The sequence below is a fragment of the Trachypithecus francoisi genome, unplaced genomic scaffold (assembly GCF_009764315.1).
Source record: "Trachypithecus francoisi isolate TF-2019V2 unplaced genomic scaffold, Tfra_2.0 Lachesis_group2, whole genome shotgun sequence".
NCBI classification, from domain to species: domain Eukaryota; kingdom Metazoa; phylum Chordata; class Mammalia; order Primates; family Cercopithecidae; genus Trachypithecus; species Trachypithecus francoisi.
In genome coordinates, this window is record NW_022681465.1 from 86,003,187 (window position 1) to 86,009,007 (window position 5,821).

The following is a 5,821-nucleotide window of genomic DNA, read 5'->3' on the forward strand; positions in this document are numbered from 1 at the left end:
CTTATTGTATTAGTTACGGTTTTTCTTCAAGCCTGTCTTATGGATTCATGCACAGGTCCTTAGAAGAAGAGACAGCAAGAAACAGTACATGAAAACCACAAAAATCTGTTAAATGGAAGTTTTTGGATACTTGAGTGTAAATTGGCATGGAAGGGGTTGCCAGCTTCAGTGCTGGTGGTGCTGGTGTAACAGGTAGTGTTGATGTGGCAGGGAATGGAGCCACTGGTGTCAGGAGGCTTCCAGCACATCATCCTCTCTGTGTGGGCAACAAAAGCCACATCAGCAGCTATCACCTCGGGGCTCCTGCTCAGGAGAAGTGTAAAATGGCAGACACCCTGCACAACCAAGAGGTACTTACTGTGAGCACTTGGGAAGTAGCCCTGGGGGATCGTCTGCCAGCAAAGGGAGACTGAGGCTGCCAGAACCAGAAAAATACTGTCCCATGACTCAGTAGTGTCCTTATTTTACCCAAAAACTGATATGGCCTTGGAGTATTTTTTTTAGTAATAAGAGTTATCATTTAGCCTTAACCATGCATCAAGCACTGCATGAGAGCTTCACATCATTTTATCATTTAATCCGCACAGCTCTGCCTCCATTTCCCCCTACTCATATGAAAGCAAATTAGCAGACTAAGTAAGTTTCCCAAGGTCATGTAGCTAATACTGGGGAGCCAGGGCTCATCCCCAGATCTATCCATCCACTACAGAGCCATTCTCTTAACCACGATGCTGCCAGCCTGGCAGAGGCTGCCCACATGCATGCACCTCCCTCACCTGCCTTGAAACAGCCATGCTTCAGGGTGGTGCTGCTTATGAAACAGAATAGGAAAGTAACTCATTGTGATTCCTTCTCGTCTCCCAACGGTACCCAGCAGAACACCCAAGTAATAAGTAATATTTATTTAAAATCAGTGGGAACTTGTCAACTATATACACAGAGTCATAGGTCTTACTATTTATCATTAGAAATAATATAAATGAAAAATCAAATTGGTAGCCCTCAGGTTCTTACGATAAGTCAAAAGCAGGTAGCACTTCCCTGAAGGATGTTATTGGCTGTTACCACCGGAGCATCATCATTTACAGATTCAACAGTCACAAAAAGAGTTTGAGGAAGAGTGTTTTCCAAGCTCTGAGCTATTTGCAAAGATGGTGAAATTGTCATGAAGCTTCTCGCTGTCATCATGAACATAGTAAATCAATTCATTTTCCACCTATAACAAACCACAAAATCACCAGTTTGCTGAAACGTGACTTAAAAATATGAACAAATGGCAATAAAAGAAATCCCAATTTTTAAAGTCTCTCTAAAACACAAAAGCACGTCCTCATCCTGTGAAGTTTCAGTCTGATAATCAGAGTGCAAACTGTGATGGATGGTATAGTTTTTCTGAAATGATATGCATCCTAGAAATAAGATTAAGGAGGAACAGCTTTTCCAGCACTGGCTCCGCTTGGTCAGTGTGGTTTTGCCTTTATGGTGGTGGAGTCCACCCCAGCTGTGGACCGCAAATAACCCTGTACGAAGAGGAATGGAGATTGCCTCTATCCACCTAGATTCATAAGCTGCCCAGAGGCGATCTTGGCATCAAGGAAGGGAGCATTGAGGCACATTGCACCATCAGCTTCAGAGGATGGCAGCCAATGATTTGTCCCATGGGTTTTTTTCTGGGGAACCAATCTGCCCTTTTGAAGAAAAGACAAAGGTAGAAAGGATGGTGGTGGACTACCTGGCAAATGGTTATCAGAAAGGGAAATACATCCTAGAACCAAATGGTCATCACTTCAGCAGGGTTTTTTGAAGAATCAAATATTCAATGGGATATGAATGACAAGAGCCTACAGTGGATGGAAACTCTGTGACTGTAAGAATTGTGGAGAGGTCTTCAGTGAACAGTTTTGCCTTAAGACACACGTGAGAGCTCAGAATGGAGGAAACACTTCTCAGGGTAATTGTTATGGAAAAGATGTCCTCAGTGTGCACAAGGAAGCTTCTACTGGACAGGAACTTTCCAAATTAAATCCATGTGGAAAAATCTTTGCTCTAACTGCAGGCTTTGCTGTACATCTTGAAATTCTCAATGCAAGACAATCCTACAAATGCAAGGAATGTGGAAAAGGCTTTAAGTATTTTGTGAGCCTTGATAATCACATGGAAATCCACACTGGTGAGAAACTCTGAATTTCAGGAATGTGGGAGAGCCATCACAGCTTCCTCACACCTAAAGCAGTGTGTAACAGTTCATATAGGAAAGAAATCCAAAAAGACTAAGAAACGTGGGAAATCCTTCACTAATTTTTCTCAACTTTATACACATGTGAAAACTCAAAAAGGAGAGAAGTCCTTTGAACGTAAAGAATGTGGAAGATCCTTTAGAAATTCCTCATGCCTTAATGATCACATTCAAATTCACACTGGAATAAAACCAACAAGTGTACATACTGTGGGAAAGCCTTCACTAGATCAAATCAACTTTATTGAACATGTAAGAACTCACACTGGAATAAAACCCTACGAATATAAGGAATGTGGCCAAGCCTTCACTCGGTACTCGGGCCTTTCTACACACATATGAAGCCACAGTAGAAAGAAACCCTAACAGCGTAATGAATGTGGGAAAGCCTTCACTATGCCCACAAGCCTTATTCAACATACAAGAATTCACACAAGAGAGAAGCCTTATGAATGTGTTGAATGTGGGAAGACCTTCATTACTTCTTCCCGTCGTGGTAAACATTTTAAAATCCATAGTGGAGAAAAGCCCTTTGTATGCAAGATATGTGGCAAAGCATTTCTGTATTCCTCACGCCTTAATGTTCACCTGCGAACTCATAACGGAAAGAAACCGTTCGTATGTAAAGAATGTGGGAAAGCATTTACTGTTTCCTCACACCTAAGTAGACATGAAAGAATTCACACTGCAGAGAAACCCTTTGAATGTAAGGGTATGAGTGTTATCATTTAGCCCATCAGTTGCCATCTTTAATTATTGGCAATAACACCAAAGATTATCAGATTTGTCCTAAATGCCTTGAGGAGGTTCAACGGCTCATGGATTGGCCTTAGATGACATCCCGAGGGTCTGAAATTAAACCTACAGGTTCTGAATACAACTCCTTCATGGTTGCCTGAGTCTGGGTATCTGTGAAGAAAGGTCATGGATGGTAAGGTCAGTACTGCAGGCTGCCTCACCTTGGTGATTAGATTCCTAAGATCATAGCATTAACAAGTTCTGTATGAGATAAATCACGCAGACTGGTCCCAGCCCCTGTTGGTTAGTAGCTGCCAGTGTGGCACATTCATGTCAAAATTTACCAGGAGCCAAGATGATGTAAGCCCCAGAGGTGGATTGTTAAAAGATGCTCCTTCAAAGGTCTCTTCTGTTCCCACAGATCCTGCAGAGCATGGCAGGAATGAAACCATCCATAACTGCCAGTAAACTTTCACAGCCGATTATTTCTGTGTCCCCTTCTTGTAAAATCTAAGAACTGTGACAGCCTTGCTTGTTCTGCCTTGTATGTCTATTTTAGGTGGCACAATCTAAGTGGCAATGTCTCTTCTAGTATAATCCAGTCTCTCTCTTCATTTCTGTTAAGATGGCTGATACAGTCCATGAATCTCATTCATGATCTCTTTATCAGATGATTGTTCAGCCACACTTTCAGGATTCTCTTTAGCACAAGTTTTCTATTTTTTGCCGTATGGATAGGCTGAGAATTTTCCAAATCTCCAAGCTCTGTTCCTTTTTCCTTAACAATTTCTTCTGCAATTCAAATCTCCTCTTTTGCATTTTCCTGTAAGCAGTCAGGAAGAATGAAATTTCCTGTGTACTTTAACACTTTAATTACAGGTCTTAGTGATACATACCTAATTTTATCTCTCTCAAGCTCTACCTTGCCACAAAATGCTAGAATACTGTTCTGCCAAGTTCTTCACCACTTCGTATCAAGGGTTGTCTTTTCTTCATTTCCCAATGGCATGTTCCTCATTCCCCAATGACACCTCACCAGAATCACCCTTACCAACCTTATTTCCAGCTTGCACATCAGAATTTTTCCAGCTTCTACTCCTTTGTCAGTTTCAAAGCTGCTTCACATTTTTAGCTTTTTGTTTCTTTGTTTATTTTTAATTACAATACCTCACTTCTCAGTACCAAAATCTGCCTTAATGAGCTCAGGCCACCATAACAAAATACCACAGACCAAATGGCTTACAGATTCATTTAATTTTAAATAAATGAGGTTAAAAACAGAAATTTATATGCTCATATTTCTGGAGGCTGGAAGTCTGAGATCAGAGTGCCAGCATGGTCAACTTCTGGTGAGAGCTCTCTTCCCGGTATGTAAATGCCCACTTCCTCATGTCTTTACATGATGGAGACCAACAAATAGGTTGGTCAGTCTGTCTCTCTCTCTTTCTCTCTCTCCTCTTTCCTCTCTCCTCTCTCTGTCTCCTCCCTGCCATCTCTCAACATAATTTCATGATACTTCCTGAAGATCCTATTTTTACATACAGTCACACTGGGATTTGGAGCTTCAACATATGAATTTTGGGAGTTATTGTTCAGTCCAAAGTACTTAATATTATTCTTTTCCCTTTTAACATAGGCAATCACATAATCTGTAAATAATGGCTCTTATTTTTCCACTTTAGTAGTTAGGTTTTATCTCTCTATATATTTTTTCTTGCTTTACTGGACTGATTTCAACATCCAGCACAACACCAACTAAAAGTAGTAATACCAGCATAACTGTCTGCAATTCTGCTGACATATGTGCTCCATTTTATTGTCTTGGCTGTAGGTTTTTATTTTTTATTTTTTGAAGAGGCTATCTCCAGAGGAAAGGTTTCTTTTTATATCCAGTTTTTACATGATGAATGATTTCCCAATATTTCATAATTTGTGAGGCTGAATTCCTCTTGAATTTATTGAATGTTCCCTGTGCATCCTCAAAAAAAAAAAAAAGATTAAGGAGGAACAAAGCGATTGAGCAGTGTGGTGTAGCAGAGAGAATGCTGGACTGATCATCAGAATATGTGAGGTAAAAGTGCTACTTCTAACATGAAAGTGTATTGTGAGTGACTAATTTTTGAGGTTGCTAATTGCTTTGTTTGTTTTAAATTTAATTCAAACTGTTAAATTTCAGCTCTGAAACTTCCATTCATCCATTGCTTGGATTTCTCCTTTAGAGACATATGGACCAGAGCAACTATTAAGTTTGCCCAAATTTCTCTTTTCTAAACTAAATATGCATTGCTCCTTTAATTGTTCTTTGTATGTGAGGTTATACTTCCTACTGAGGTTATACTCCTATAATCCTGCTTCTTCTCCTTCAGAATACAATAGGTTTTTGTGCAACTAATAAAGGATGCTACGCATAACTAGCTAACATACACCTGCTGTGGACAGACTGTCAAGAATTACATCGAAATCAAATTACTCTAACAATACAGGTTTCCCTCTCTATAATAATCCAAATGCAACCATTTACTTTTACTTCTGTTATATTTTAGCTTTTTTTTTTTTTTTTGAGATGGGGTCTTACTCTGTCACCCAGGCTGGAGTGCAGTGGCATGATCTCAGGTCACTGCAACCTTCACTTCCTGGGCTCAAACGCTCCTCCCACCTCAGCCTCCCAAGCAGTTGGGAAGACAGGCACACACTACCATGCCCAGGAAATTTTTTGTATTTTTGGTAAAGAGGAGGTTTCACCACATTGCCCAGACTGGTCAGATTTCATCCTTTTAATGTTTGCTCTGAAATCGTCCTCCAGAGAATTAGTTATTCCTCTTGGATTTGTCATAACCACAACTTTGA

At 40.3% G+C, this 5,821-nt stretch overlaps 1 pseudogene; it reads left to right on the forward strand.

Annotated features, from left to right (window-relative positions):
* Positions 1–1,582: 1,582 nt before the first annotated feature.
* Positions 1,583–3,022, forward strand: LOC117064488 (annotated as a pseudogene).
* Positions 3,023–5,821: the final 2,799 nt, after the last annotated feature.